This window comes from Pistacia vera, unplaced genomic scaffold, assembly GCF_008641045.1.
Source record: "Pistacia vera cultivar Batoury unplaced genomic scaffold, PisVer_v2 Contig550, whole genome shotgun sequence".
Lineage (NCBI taxonomy): Eukaryota > Viridiplantae > Streptophyta > Magnoliopsida > Sapindales > Anacardiaceae > Pistacia > Pistacia vera.
The window spans coordinates 278,148-293,519 of record NW_022196391.1 but is presented as its reverse complement, the minus strand read 5'-3'; the positions used below and the strand labels follow the sequence as shown (position 1 = coordinate 293,519).

Below are 15,372 nucleotides of genomic sequence, written 5' to 3'. Positions count from 1 at the left end.
AATCCAACAAAATAGATCAAAATGGTAAAAGTTGTATATTAATCTTAATAAGAATTAAAGAGAACAATGAGTTTTTAAGAATGAAACAGTAGCACTAGCTAGTCTTCGAGGGCCAGCACCTCCCAGATTCAATTCATGCACAAAAACAATGATATCCCCTCTCCCTGGTACCACTACCCTTTATTTTGACACCCAGATTCTAATAACTAACAAGACACCTGTCCTCAGATGATTTACCCCTTTTGCCCCTGTCTCCCCTTGCCTGTCTTGCATGAATACTAGTTGGATAATTCGGGTCCATCAGTTACTCAAAGTATAAATACATTATTTGTGCTCTTATATAGTACATGTAACATTTCATATCTTACGTGTGACAAGAAACTAAATGTCAAATTATTCCAATCTAAAGGGCATATTAATGTACACAAAATAAAAGTGCATTAATGCCCAGTTGAAATAAGCAAGTTTTAATTTATTGGGACCTGATTGAAACAAAAGGATGGATGCACTATCCCTTGTTTAATTTCAGGTAAAACAGGAATTCTATGTGACTTTTAACACACACCAGTTTGACTGATAGCGGCTGGAGGATCTGATAATCTTGGGAAGTCATAGAGATGCAAACTTTCAAAAGTCAATCGATTTCCCGTGCTGACATAAGAAATTGTATTGAGCACATGAGCAAAGCTACCATTTCATAACTATAGACTTTCAACGGACATCATTAACAAATTCACAGAAATAAAGCTTCCTATTCATGCACCCACATGCATTACGATTTATAACCTAAAGCCAAGAGAATTTGGGAGAAAAAGGACAGGAACTAGGTAGCTCAAGCTAGCCAACTGCACAATGGAACAAGGTTTAACCAGTCATATACAGTATTAAAGACATAAAAGATTGATATTTGTTCGATGCTTATAAACAAGCACAAGTTATGCATTTCTCCATACATAAAATCCCTAGTTATAGATAGTTAGGAGTAGATTACAATTATTGATTAAGCACTCACAGGTTGCACCAGTCTTAGTCCTCAAATGGCTATCCTCAACTAGCCAAGCAATAAAGCCTCGAAAATGAGGTTAGAATCAAGCATATGGACCACCCAAGAGTTGCAATCTTACAGTGATTAAAATAGGCAGACTCTTGGGCAGTAACATCATCTAATAAACAAGTCTTTTGGGTAGTTAATAAAGCATGTGACACAAGGCTATGATGCCATTGAGCTAGAAGCTGACCCTTAATTTTTTTTATCCAAGTTATTGCCAATTCAATAACAATATAAAATCCTCACAGAAATATATTCAAACTTACTTTAGCAATTGGCATTTTTGATCTCACGGAATCAATTAATGAGAAATCTGATGAAACACATGAGGTGCTAGTCTATAATAAGAAACATGGGAAAGGGCAGTAGTGGATTAATTTTGGTAAATGGGCAACCAACGTATGAGTGTGAGGGAAAGTGGGGTGAACAGGTGGCAATAGAAGTATGGTAGATTGGGAATTCTGTTAGGAGAGAGAAATAGAATAAAAAGGGCAGAAGAAGAATGAGAAGGCATCTAAGAAGAGAATATAGTGAAAGGGGAGGTCACTGGCCCTCGAAACCCAGCAAGTTCATATTCAATTGTTATCTTGTTTGATTAATTCCTTGTTGTTCTTATTGTTTGGATTGGAGTTATCTTGGTTAGTGTAATGTTCTTCATTTCAATACAGATATATAAATACTGATATTTCTTGAGTTGTTGTGAGTGCATTCATTGGATTATCATGTTAGGATGTGATTGAATGGATGAATCTGGGTAGGTTTGCATCAAATTGGTATCAGAACAGCTTGTTTGGGTAATGGTTGCAACAAGAATGGAATCAAGATTAGAAAATGTGGAAAGAGAGGTGACGAAATTGGGAGTGGACATGGGAACTATTCGTGAGTGCATGGTGGAAATACAGACCTGGATGAGGAGAAAAGACGAAGGAGAAGTTGGACGAGGGGAACATATTTCATCAAGGAATGTGAGAAATCACGAAGGGGATAACCAAAACAGAGCTAGTGGATCAGGTAGCTTGGGACAGTATCAGAGTGAGGTCGGAGGACGTAGACTGGAGTTGCCCATTTTTGCGGGTGAGGATCCTTACGGTTGGATCTTCAAAGTCAAACATTAATTTAGTTTGAATGGGAATTCTGACGAAGGGAAGATTACAGTGGCGACAGTTGTATGGAAAGGGAAGCCATTAATTGGTATCAGTTGACGGAGGTCAAAACACCTATGAATTCTTGGCCATCATTCAAACTCACATTAATCCAGCGGTTCAGTGGGTCTTAAGAGAGCAATCCTTACGAGACAGTCATGGTTATGAAACAGACCAACACCGTCGCAGAATATAGGTGCAGATTTGAAGCTGTAGCTACATTGTTAGTGGAGAAGAAGGACAAAATCCTAAATGCAACGTTCTTGAATGGGCTTAAGGGGGATATTCGGGCCGAGCTTAGATTAATCCAACCCAACTCCCTTATTTAAAAAATTGAGAGGGCCTAAAGGGTTGAAGAGCACAATATGGCCTTAAAAGACATGCGGTCTGGCCCAACAAGGCTTAATAGATGGAGTGGGTTGGGGTATAGCGCCGGTTGAATGCAACCTGGTATAGGAATTTTACCTAGAGTTCGACCCGACCTAGTTATCTGCAAAAATTCCCAACTTCGGGAGAAACCCTAAAATCAGTATTCAACCCAAATACTGGTTGACGAAATGCAGAAGGGACTATCTTGGGGTCATCAGCTGGTTCTTCTCCCCGTGAATACCAATCCACCACCTTCTGATTGTTCGATAGACCTCCTCCCTTACGACAAAAATTTTCGTTTCGAAAAATGACTGAGGCCGAGATTCAACGAAAGAGAGAAAAAGGATATGCTTCAAATACGACGGAAAATACTTTTTTGGTCACAAGTGTGGCGAAAAACAGTTCCAGATCATTCTCATTGATGAAGAAGAAGATGATCCTAACCCGATAGAAGCGAGAGAAGGTGACAGGACGACAGAAGAGCAACCGCAAGGTAACGTTGAACCAGTGTTTTAAAACCCAATCCGGGGTGAAACAAGGCAAAGTTTCTAGCGAATGTTGACAAAAACTTTTAAAATTTAGCAAATATACCCCTAAAAATTACGTGTAAGTCCCTATAGGTTTGAGCTTTATCAAACACACCTCAAATGTAAATCGACCGGCGACTGATTGGTGTCGACAACACCTCAGATGCAACCCCAATCGTCCCTTAAGCCCATTTCTATTAAAATCTACTCAAGCTCTGGCCGAAATAGATTCGATTTTGTTCAGACCTCGCCGGCGTCGGCACCGACATTGGCATTTCAGGCTAGATCTCATCGACACTGGGGTCGAAAACCCTCCCCATCACCCAGGAATCACTCCCCTCTTCCTCCTGATCAAAACCCACCTCACCCCACCCCCGTTAGCCTCACCAATCGCCGACAAAATCCCATAGTTGCCGCTGCCAAACTTGTTCGATTTCTAGTCGATTTACTCATCAGAAATCAATGCCGTCACCACCATTCCATGCACCGACACTTACTCTTCAAAAGCCCCAACCTTTTGGTTGCTGATTGTTCGCCAATCATCTTTCCAAATCTTAGGGTTTTGGGGTGAATCGGAAAAGTTAAACCTGACCTTTTGAAGCTTCCAGGTCTCGGTTAAACTGATTCAATCGGTTGGGCCGGGCTGGGTTTTAAAACACTGCGTTGAATTTTCTTGTAGTTTTGTGGTTGGTATAAATGGCCCAAAGACGATGAAGCTCAAAGGTAGCATTAGGGACCATGAAGTTATCATTTTAATTGAGAGTGAGGCTTCCCACAATTTCACTAGCAGGGAGATCATAGATAACTTAGGCATTCCCATGGAGAAAACACAGGCTTTTGGGGTGAAAGTTGGAGATGGGTATAAAGTGCGGAGTGAGTGAGAGTGTAGGGCAGTGTGTTTAGAAGTCTAGAAGGTTCAGATAATCCAAGATTTCTTTCCCTTTGACATGAGTAGTGCCGATGTAGTCTTAGGGATTGCCTGGCTTGAGACAATAGGGGAGACTACGATGGATTGGAGGAAATAGATAATGAAGTTCAAATTGGGCGATGAGACTGTGACATTATTAGGAGACCCAACGCTTAGTAAAACGATGGTATCCTTAAAGGCCATAATCAGAACACTGCAGAGTGAGGAACAGGGTACATGGTTGAGTTTGGGCAATTGCAAAAATAGTCAGAGGATGCATCAGATATCAATAGTAGGCTATCACCGGTGTTAGAGAAATTTCAGAGTGTGTTTGAATCATTGCCAGGGTTACCCCCAAGTCGATCCTAGAATCATGCTATTTTACTGATTTCAGAAGCCCAACCCCTCAACATTAGGCCATATAGATACCCTTATTACCAGAAGAATGAGATTGAAAAGATTATTGGTGAGATGCTAGCTTTAGGAATTATCAAGCCTAGTGTAAGCCCTTTTTGGAGCCCGATTTTGTTGGTTAAGAAGAAGGACGGTAGATGGTGATTTTGTGTGGATTATAGGGCACTCAACAAATTGACTGTCCCCGATAGATTTCCCATTCTGGCTATTGATGAGCTATTTGATGAACTCGGGGGAGCCACTGTATTCTCCAAGCTTGATCTAAAATCAGGCTACCAGCAAACCAGAGTTCGATCCGAGGACACCCACAAGACAAATTTTAGAACTCATGAAGGGCACTACGAATTCTTGGTTACACCATTCGGGTTGACAAACGCTCGATCCACATTCCAAGCCTTGATGAATGAGATCTTTAGACCCTATCTTAGGAAATTTATCCTAGTGTTTTTCGATGATATCCTCGTGTACAACAAATCAATGGATGAACATGCACAACATCTCAGTATTACATTTCATAAGCTACTGGAAAACCAATTAGTGGCCAATCGGAAGAAATGCTTCTTTGGGTAACAATAATTAGAATACCTAGGTCACCTGATTTCAACGAATGGAGTGGCTGTTGATCCTTCAAAAATAAAGAGTATTGTTGATTGGCCTTGTTCGAAGGATGTTAGAGCATTGCGAGGATTTCTGGGGTTAACCGGGTACTACAAGAGGTTCGTTAGGGGTAAGGTAAGATAGCACTTCCTCTGACTAATTTGTTAAGAAAAGATTCATTCGTATGGGGTGAGAAAGCTGGAGAGGCCTTTGAAGCATTGAAAAGTACCCTGACCAGTGTGCCTATCTTAGCTATGCCTGATTTTCCTAAGCAATTTGTGATTGAAATAGATGCATCAGGGTATGGATTAGGGGTTGTTTTAATGCAGGAAGGCATACCTCTAGCTTTTCTAAGTAAGGGAATTTCAGTTAATTCAAAGCTCAAGTCTGTTTATGAAAGAGAGCTTATGGCTATTATGTTGGCAGTACAGAAATGGAGACACTACTTACTCGGTCGACGTTTTATCATCAGGACAGATTAGAGAAGCTTGCATTTTCTCACTGAATAGAGGCTGTTGAATGAGGATTAGCATAAATGTGTGTTGAAGTTGTTTGGGTTACACTTTGAAATACAATATAGACCGGGGCTAGAGAATAAAGCTGCTAATGCCTTATCCCAGCGACCTGAGAATGTTGAGAACAACGCCATTTCAATGGGCTGTTTTAGCGGGTTAGATGAACTGGAAGATGCAATTTAGAATGATGACAAACTACGCCAACTCACCCAGCAGCTTTTGATTGATCCCTAGAGTCATCATCTTTTCAAATTAATGGGTAAGCATCTCATGTATCAAAACCGCTTGGTGGTACTGAGACAGGGTCCTCACATTCAGAAACTCTTACATGAATTTCATTCGTCCCCGATTGGAGGTCACTTTGGATTTTTCAGAACTTATAAACGCCTTATGAATGTAGTCTATTGGGATGGAATGAAGAGGGACATCCAAGCTTATGTTAACTCATGCAATGTTTGTCAACAAAGTAAATATGACGCATTAAGACCAGCAGGATTATTGCAACCCCTCCTTATTCCAGTTCAGGTTTGGGAAGACATATCAATGGACTTTATAATGGGGCTTCCAAATGTGCACAATGTGGATATCATTTTAGTGGTAGTTGACCGACTCACCAAATACAGCCACTTTCTTAAGCTTAGCACCCTTATACGGCAAAAGAAGTAGCAACAGCTTTCATTAAAGAGGTGGTAAGACTGCACGGGTTTCTAAGGACTATTGTTTCCGATCGTGATCAAGTGTTCATGAGCAATTTTTTGGGGGAGTTGTTCAAGCAATCTGAAACTAAGCTTCATATGAGTTCAGCCTACCATCCACAAACGGATGGACAAACTGAGGTAGTGAATAGATGTTTGGAGACTTACCTCCGTTGTTTTGTAGGAAATCAACCTCGGTAGTGGCCTCACTGGATTCCATGGGCTGAATTCTGGTTTAACACCACATATAGCAGCTCCACGGGTATGAGCCCCTTCAAGGCACTCTACAGGAGGGATCCTCCAACCTTATTGAAGAATACTGATCACAATTCTCCAGTTGATGAAGTAAATCAGCGAATTCAGGACCGCAAGAGTATCTTACTTGAACTTAAAGACAATTTAAATTAAGCCTAAAACCGCATGAAGAGTTATGCCAATGAAAAGAGGAGGGATGTCCAGTTTGAAGTGGGTGAATCTGCCTATCTAAAGCTCCACCCATACCGTCTGAAATCCTTAGTCCCACGCTGCAATGAAAAACTAACCTCGAGGTTCTATGGCCCCTTTAGAATCATTGAGAAAATTGGAGTCGTAGCTTATAGGTTGGTCTTGCCGAAATCCGCTCGTATTCATAATGTTTTCCACGTGTCACAACTAAAGAAAACTATTCTTCCACCACCAAACATTCAGTCTCTTTCGGATGCCTAAATGAGGATCTAGTTTTACTAGTGGAACCTGAGGAGGTGATCAAGATCAGAAGATTACTCAATGGTCAACAGGAAGTCCTCATTAAGTGGAAAGGGTTGCCTCATCATGAAAATACTTGGGAAGAGTATATGGGCCTCAACTTGTAGTTTCCTTCATTCCACCTTGAGGACAAGGTGGCTTTTCTTTGGGAGGGTATTGATGAAACACATGAGGTGCTAGTCTATAGTAAGAAACGTAAGAAGGGGCAATTAGAGGTGGGCAGGGACCAGTCCCAAGCAGGCACGGGCCTGGGCCCGTTTGGGACTGGTCCTTTGGGACCGGTCCCATTTCATGGGCCTGGGACCCATAAACAAAATGAGGACCAAGACGGTATAGGGCTGGACAACTCTCCCCCCCCCCCCCCCTCCCTATTTTTTTTATTTTGGGGCGAAATGAAATTTTGTAGGGGGGTTTTTAGTATTTTCAGGGGTAAATTAGTAGTTTCTAAAAATTTAATTAATTTAAAAAAATAATAAATTAATTAATAGTTAATTTTAATTTTAAAATAAATTCACGTTTCACACATCACGCTTCACAAATAGACAATTAAATAAATTTTTTTAATTAAATTGTTCATTTCATCGTCAAAAATATTTACATCATTCAAATCTGTATTCCTAAAAAGTTCAAGTAGTTCGGGATCTTCAGGATGTGTTGTAGTCTTCTTTTGCATGAGTCCAATCCCGAAACGTTATCACTCAATCATCTATCAGTTAAAGAACATCTTCTGTCTTCAACAATCCGACCACTCGTTGAAAATGTTGACTCGGATGCATTGTAGAAACCGACATAGATAAAATGTCACGTGCCATTGGGCTACAATGGGGATCGACTTTGTGTTGGTTCCACCACTGAAAAATATTCTATCATGTTGCTCCTTCATGTCATAAAGGACAGGCACTTATAGGTAGCGATTCAGCTCTTTGGTCCATGTATGTATGAGTGGAGCTACAACTTCCGCCACGTTCACATGCGTTACTTGCGATCCTTGACGGAGGGCTGCATTAAGGTCCAGCCTCTCCTGAATGTTCACTTCACTTTTGTACCTGTTCTCATATAAAGAAAAGGCTATCCAATTTTGTTTAAAGTCAGTCAAATAAGACGTAATCATATCCTAAATGCTGGCTATTCAGTAATTATACAGTTAACTACGTGTAATTTAAACCTAATTTAATCCTAAGATATGAACAAGGCCTAACATATAAGAATGAAATATCAACCAACTCTTATATTTTCTTCCATATTTAAAACAGTTTACTTAAAATGTTATATACTATATTGAGCAAAAGTTTTAGCAATTTGAAGTAAAATATCTAACACTAAATTAGTAGTTGGATAATAAATACCACTAATATACTAGTAGCATCATAAAAAAATTGAGAAGAAAGAATAAAAAAGTTCACAAACGCCCCAATCATCATAGCTGATAACTTCCTCTGGATGGTTCTTCCGGTTGACGAAACTGTAATTTGTTTCGCGGTTGGCAAAGCTTTCCAACATCAAGTAGGTAGAGTTCCACGAATAGGCTGCCTGTACATAACTTCAAAGGTCGAACCGGTGAGTCCTTTGCTTACAATATTTGACGTACTCTTGCCATCTTTTATTGCTACCACTGACGATAAATTGATAGCTCTGCGCACCCTCTATCTTCGAATGTTAGTATCTAAATCCGCTTTAACATCAAATTGATGATGTGGCAAGCACATCTCTGGTGAAAAAAATTTGCCTTCATCATGCGGATCCATCTCCTTTCAAATAAGAGATTGTACTGGTGTTAGCAGCTGCATTATCAAGCGTTAGCGCTACAACTCTATCAGTTAATAAATATTCTTGCAAAACTTCAAGAATTGTAAAATAAATAGTTTCAGCACTATGTTTTTCATATAATGGTTTAAAACCTATTAATTTTTGTTGTAAACCCCAATTATGATCTAAGAAATGTACTGTGACAGTTAAAAAATCAGTTTTTGATCTACAAGCCCATATGTCTGATGTAAGTGCAATAGATATATTCCTAAAATTTTGAAATTTGTTTTTAAGTTTATTATTTATTTTGTTATAAAGTTTTAGTATATATCTTCTACTTGTAATTCTACTAATAGGGGTATACGCAGGACAGAATGCAGTTTTAACCATATGAATAAAAAAAGGATTTTTAGATAAACAAATGGGAGAGTCCGTAGCAACTATATATCTTGCTATTTCCTCTCATGCAACATGTGCATTGTATTGCCATGTTGAGAAAGTTGAGGATTGTGGATTAAAATTAAGTTGAGTTTGAATTTGTCTACCTGATCCGCTTGAAGATGCATTGGGCAACTGCATTATTTGGGGGTGCTTCTTCTCCACGTGTCGTTGCATCGTCGAAGTCCCCTTTTCAGCGCTAATAATGGTTCCACAGAAATTACATATCCCACACGATTCTTCCCCCTCCCCATTTGTCTTTGACCGTTTTGATTTGGTGAAGTATCATCATACATCGGACATGACCCTCTTTGACGGTCGGGGGGGTTGGGCTATGCCAGTGTCCATTGACTCGTAGCTCGTATGTGTTTGGCTACACCTCGTCCCGATCGAATGCGGTTGTGGAATTACAGCTGCTTCCTCTGGAGGAAATGGTGAAAATGGATTAAAGCCTTCCATTTCTTCTGTGGATGGAACATAAAACTCATTTGAGGAAGCCATTATAAATTTATGATAAAATAATAAATAATTAAAATGAAAAGAAATTAAATAATAATATGAAATTATGATGATATTGAAAAATAGAAAAAAATTGAATAATATGAATAAATTATAAATATAAATATAAATAAATTGAATGAGAAATTGACTGGAGATTTGGAGTAGAGAGATTGATTGGTGTGGAAAAAATGAAAGATTTTAGGGTTATTTATAGTATAGTTGGGGATGGGGGGGCATAATTTTTTTTTTTTTAATTTATATTATAACCGTTGGCTGACATGTGACCGTTGCCAGCCAAAGGTTAAAAAACAAAAAAAAGGTGTAAAATCTTTTTTTTTTTTCTTACAAATTTTGTAAAATTTATTTTAGCCCTCGTAATTTATGTTCATTTTAAAATTGGCAGGGAGTTTTATGTAATTTGACAGGGACTACATTTAAAAAACCCCAAAAATTTTGAGCCCAGGCCTAAGGAGAAGGGCCCAGGCCTCCTAGGACCGGGTTTTGGGACTGGGCTTTTGGGCCCAGTCCCAAATGCCCACCTCTAGAGACAGTAGTGGATTAATTGTGGTAAATAGGCAACCAACGTGTGAGTGCGAAGGAAAGTGGGGTGAACAAGTGGCAATGGGATTATGGTAGATAGGGAATTCTGTTAGGAGAGAGGAATAGAATAAAAAGGGCAGAAGAAGAATGAGAAGACATCTAAGAAGAGAATATAATGAAAGGGGAGGTTGCTGGCCCTCGAAGCCCAACAAGCTCATATTCAATTGTTATCTTGTTTGATTAATTCCTCGTTGTTCTTATTGTTTGGATTGGAGTTACCTTGGTTGGTGTAATGTTCTTCATTTCAATACAGATATATAAGTACGATATTTCTTGAGTTGTTGTGAGTGCATTCATTGGATTATCATGTTAAGGTGTGATTGAATAGATGAATCTGGGTAGGTTTGCATCAAAATCAATATCAGCTACAGCTATCCCTGTTGACAGCCGATCTGAAGCATAACAAACCAGATTTTGAAATTACCCCCACTACATCCATGCATGCTAAAATCAGTAAGAGTAAATGACATAGAATATTTCATAATTTAAGTTCAAGTGTAACATTATGATGCCTAAAACAAGGAATATGTGCTCATAAATATAGTAAAAGATATTTTGTTGATATAAGAGAACCTGTCCCCACCAGGTAATCTACCTATAACTTCCCCCCATGGATCGACTATTAGTGAGTCACCATAACTCACTCTCTCATCATTATGCTTTCCAGCTTGTGAAGCACCTATAACTTGATAAAACAATCATCATGACGGTCCTATAGATGAAGCCACAGGATAGCATATAAAATGAGAAATTAATGGACCATTTGAATAAATATGTGATGCAACACGTGAGGTGCTGGTATATAATAAGAAATTAAGAAGCGTAGAAAGAAGCAGTAGAGGATTAATTGTGAAAAAAGGTAACTAACGTGTGAAGAGAAGAAAAAGTGGAGTGGACAGGTGGCGAAAGGAGACTGGTGGATGGTTGAATTCTGTTAGGAGAAGGGAGTGAATAAAAGGAGCAGGAGAAGATGGAGAAAGGGTATCTGAAGAGAATATAGTGAAGGGGAGGTAGCTGGCCCTCGAAGTCCAGCATATTAGTCTTCCATTGTTATAGTTTGATGAATTTCTTGTTATACTTGTGTTGGGATATAATCAATCTGAATGAGTGTAATTCTTAACATCTCAATGTAGTTATATAGATTTGTGATTCTTGATGTTTACATTGAATTGTTTGAGTATATTTTGGTGATTAATATTTTGTGTGTGGTTGAGTAAACGAATCTGGGTAGGTTCGCATCAATATGGAAGCTCCATATCACTTCCATATGCCCAACATCACACAGTTGGGACAAAAGCTTGATTGAGATGAGATAAAAGAAAATAGATCCACACAACACTGTGCCTCATCTGCATGTCCTGGAAGAAGAATCTCCCAATGTGCCTTAACAGTTACTTTTGAGAAAGCTGAAGGTACCAATAGAACCTACATACAGCAATAAAACACATGCAAGTTTTATATGGTAAAGAAACAACCATACTAAAAAATTAAGAATCTGACCTGTGCTTCATACTGGAACCTGAGTTGCTGATAAAGTTATGGAAATCTCAAGTCATAGCAAACTGTCAGACCCAAACGCCCAAAAGGGACTGTCTACTGCCACAACATTCTTACCTGAAAGCAATACCTAATAAGATTGATGTTATTGGTTGCTCAAGAACATTTAATCATTCTCATTGGTCAATCACATGAATAAATTTTTTTCTTTCTTGAAAGAGAATCAGCAAAATACTAATAATCCCCAAGAATAAAAATAAGATTTATAAGATCAACCAAGGGCATGAAATATTTATTTATAAGCCTATAGCAAGACATTAGTTACATGAACACTAATGTCAAAAGATTTCCAAAGCACTTTTAAATAATAGGTGAAACAAATTGAATAATAGCATCAAGCCAACAATATTTGATCATGATTAAGTGGTATATTAGACACATAAAAAGGAACAGCACCCTCATAGTACTGAATATATTTGGTACTCTTGCTATTAGGATGCAGGAAATCTGAACCACCAACAGGAATGATTTTCTTTCTTTTATTTATTTATTTATTTATTTTGGATCAAACTCATTGGGAAATGACTTACCTGCTTCTGTAAAGCTACTTTCCTTGTAGGACTTTTCACCGAGAATGTCCATATCAAACTTTCAAAAAGAAAATAAATATATTGTTTAAACTGTCATATTTTAAGAAGTATATATCATGACAAGGACCATGAAAAAATTAAAACAAAGAAATGTAATATATCTAAGAAAGCATGTTTAAATGGCACACCAAAATCAAGGAAAATGGTAAAGTAAAAAGTAATTGTGCCACACATTTTTCAAGGAAGTTTTTCAGAATTCAACTAAGTATTTCTTGGTTTAACAAGAAACAATTTTTCATTCAATCCTTCCTATCCAGTCCTTCATCTTCTTGATTTGTTACATGAACCCTTCTTCTAGTATCTCTACCCATCTAAGACAGTCTGTACAACTAAAGACCAAGAGGCTTCCAATTATTTAATTCAATCACCTCTCTTTAATTATCTGACCATCCACTCACAAGAACAATCACAACCATTGAAATGTCTCAGCCACCTTAATTTCCATCTTCTGTATCAGTACTAAATAACAGCATATCAATTTTCATCCCTAGCCACGTCACCACCATCAGGAATCTCCATTTACACTGTTCTATGCATTAAGAAATCATTTACCTTAGAGGGAAGTAAAAAAGAAACTTTTGGTCAAGGAACATATATGTGGGAAGGGAGAAGAATGTTTAGGCAGCTGTTAGAATACGGAAAAGGATAAAAGCTGCAGCACCCTTTTGGTAGCTATCTAAAATAACTGATCAAGGCATGTTTGTGACATCAACGGGTCTGCACATAAAGTTATTCCTAAAAAAGAGATTTGGAAAAAGAAACATAACTTGAATTTGGGAGAAAAAAAATCACATTTTCAACTAAAAGAAAACAGAACCTAAGCAAGATTAACTTTTAAAACCAACTGCAGCGATGTATATTTACACTTGTGCCATGTGATGATTAATTTAAACAAGTTCTCTAACTGAAGCCATAAAGTTAACTATCTTACATGTGAATTTTTCTATAAGTGCTTCTGATGTTCCCAACATCATCAATGACAACATGTGTGTTAGACAAGTGTGCATTATCAGTTTTCTTCTCTTGGAAGCCTCTAAGTGATAACCAAATGCCGGATTCTCTGCAATTATGAATGAAAAGAAAGTCTTAGCAAGCATAAAGATTTGATGTGCCAGCACACAAAGTGCCTCATGAAAAACCCTTACATCAAATCAAGAGAAGCGAGACCAAAAGCAAGTAATGAAAAATGGCAGTGAAGGTGTCACATGAACAAAGAAAAATGAAACATTAGGTAATAAACTATGTGGATATAAATTAGAAGTTGAAATTTAGCTGATTTTTTTTTTTTTTTTAAAGGAAAAAGATTACAAGAACACCTGGCTAGAGAGCAGTATCGTTGCATTATTGGTCCATCTAAAGGTTCGGCAACTTTAAGATTGTCCTCATCGTTGGCACCAACATAAGAGAAGTTCTCAGGAAAACAGAGCAGTTTTGCCCCCTTGAAAGCTGCTTGCTTGCAGATACAAGCTCCAAAAAGTTGGTTAAATGAAATTATACACCAAACTACTACACAACCAAAATCAAAATAACATAGAATTTTAGTTCCGTAAGTACTAGTTTGCCAAAATTTCCTCTATCCTTGATGCATTGACACTTTATGTGATGATAAACAAAATAGTATAATAAAGCTGCACAACATACAGTAACATCACTACAAAGTGACACCCAAGAGTATCATAATACAATTTCCAAGCTAAGAAGCAATATCAGAAGTTTTCATGTTGACTCGAGCTCTCCAAAAACAGTTTTTGTTTTAATTTGTATAATACATATTATAAATGCATTTGATAGGCAATACCAAATTCCTGTTTCCATATCCATTGCACCCCTTCTGCGGCTAAGGTAAGGTGAAGAGCAATGAAAATAATTGCTCCACATTTTAACCTTACTTTAAAACAATGTTTTCCCGGTTTTTGCAATCAAAAGTGTTTATAGAGTATTCAAATCTTTGCTGAAAACAGGGACAAAACCTGAATGATTTCCACAAATCAGACTAACCACCTGTCTTCTCCTTACATTGAAATACATTTTTCTTGAACAGTAACAACAAATACCAGCCGAAACCTACTTTCTTTTTCATTACCTCTGTAAGTTCTCTTAATAGATGACTCTACTACAACGACAATTTGGTACACTAAGAATCTACAGTGATTGATGTGTGACACAAACGTCATGTCACCTAACTTTTTTGTTTTCTTATTTAGAATAACTAAGTTATCCCCAAACCAACTAAGCAAAATTCAATCTTCAAATAGTGATTCCATCAAATGCTCAAACAAATATTGACCACATCACACTCTTTACCAATAATATCAACACTCTTTCACATGCAGCATAAAGATATAAAAATTGTGTTGTATTAAGCTATCTTGACATATAATTCATTGATTATCAAATTAAATTCACAAAATTGAACAAATAAATAACGACAGGTCAATGTATTAGCAAGCTTAAACACAAAATATTATATATAGTGTATATATAAAACCAACAACACCAAATGATTGTTTTACTTTGACGAGCCGAGATCAGGTAGCGAAGTTGGCGGCAATGTCGTTGATCGACGTCATCTGAGCGACAGCGACTCGGACTGAGTTGGTGGCAGCTGCCATGGCTACTCGAACTCGCGTACGGACAGTGAATTGAATGTGAGCGGGTGATGAGTTTGTGTTGGTTGTGAGTTGACAATTGTCCGACTGTAACATGAGAAAGAAGTGGTAAGAGTTAGTTAGAGACGAAATGACGTCGTTTGATTTGAAGAAACTTACATATGCTTTCGTTGTTTTTATCTTATTTATGTAGTCCCCTAACTATTTGGGGTAATTAAAAATTATCCTATATTTTACCTTTCTTTGCTCATTTAACCCCTAAGTTTGGCTCTCATACACTTTTTCATTTATGATTTAATTATCTTGACAATGCTGAGTATAATAGGAGTGATTGATAGGTTTAAACTTTTAAAGATTTTTAATGGTTAAAGTT

General features: G+C 37.7%; 1 pseudogene; it reads right to left on the bottom strand.

The window, feature by feature from the left end:
- Window positions 1–1,290: 1,290 nt before the first annotated feature.
- LOC116107998 lies at window positions 1,291–15,183 on the bottom strand (annotated as a pseudogene).
- Window positions 15,184–15,372: the final 189 nt, after the last annotated feature.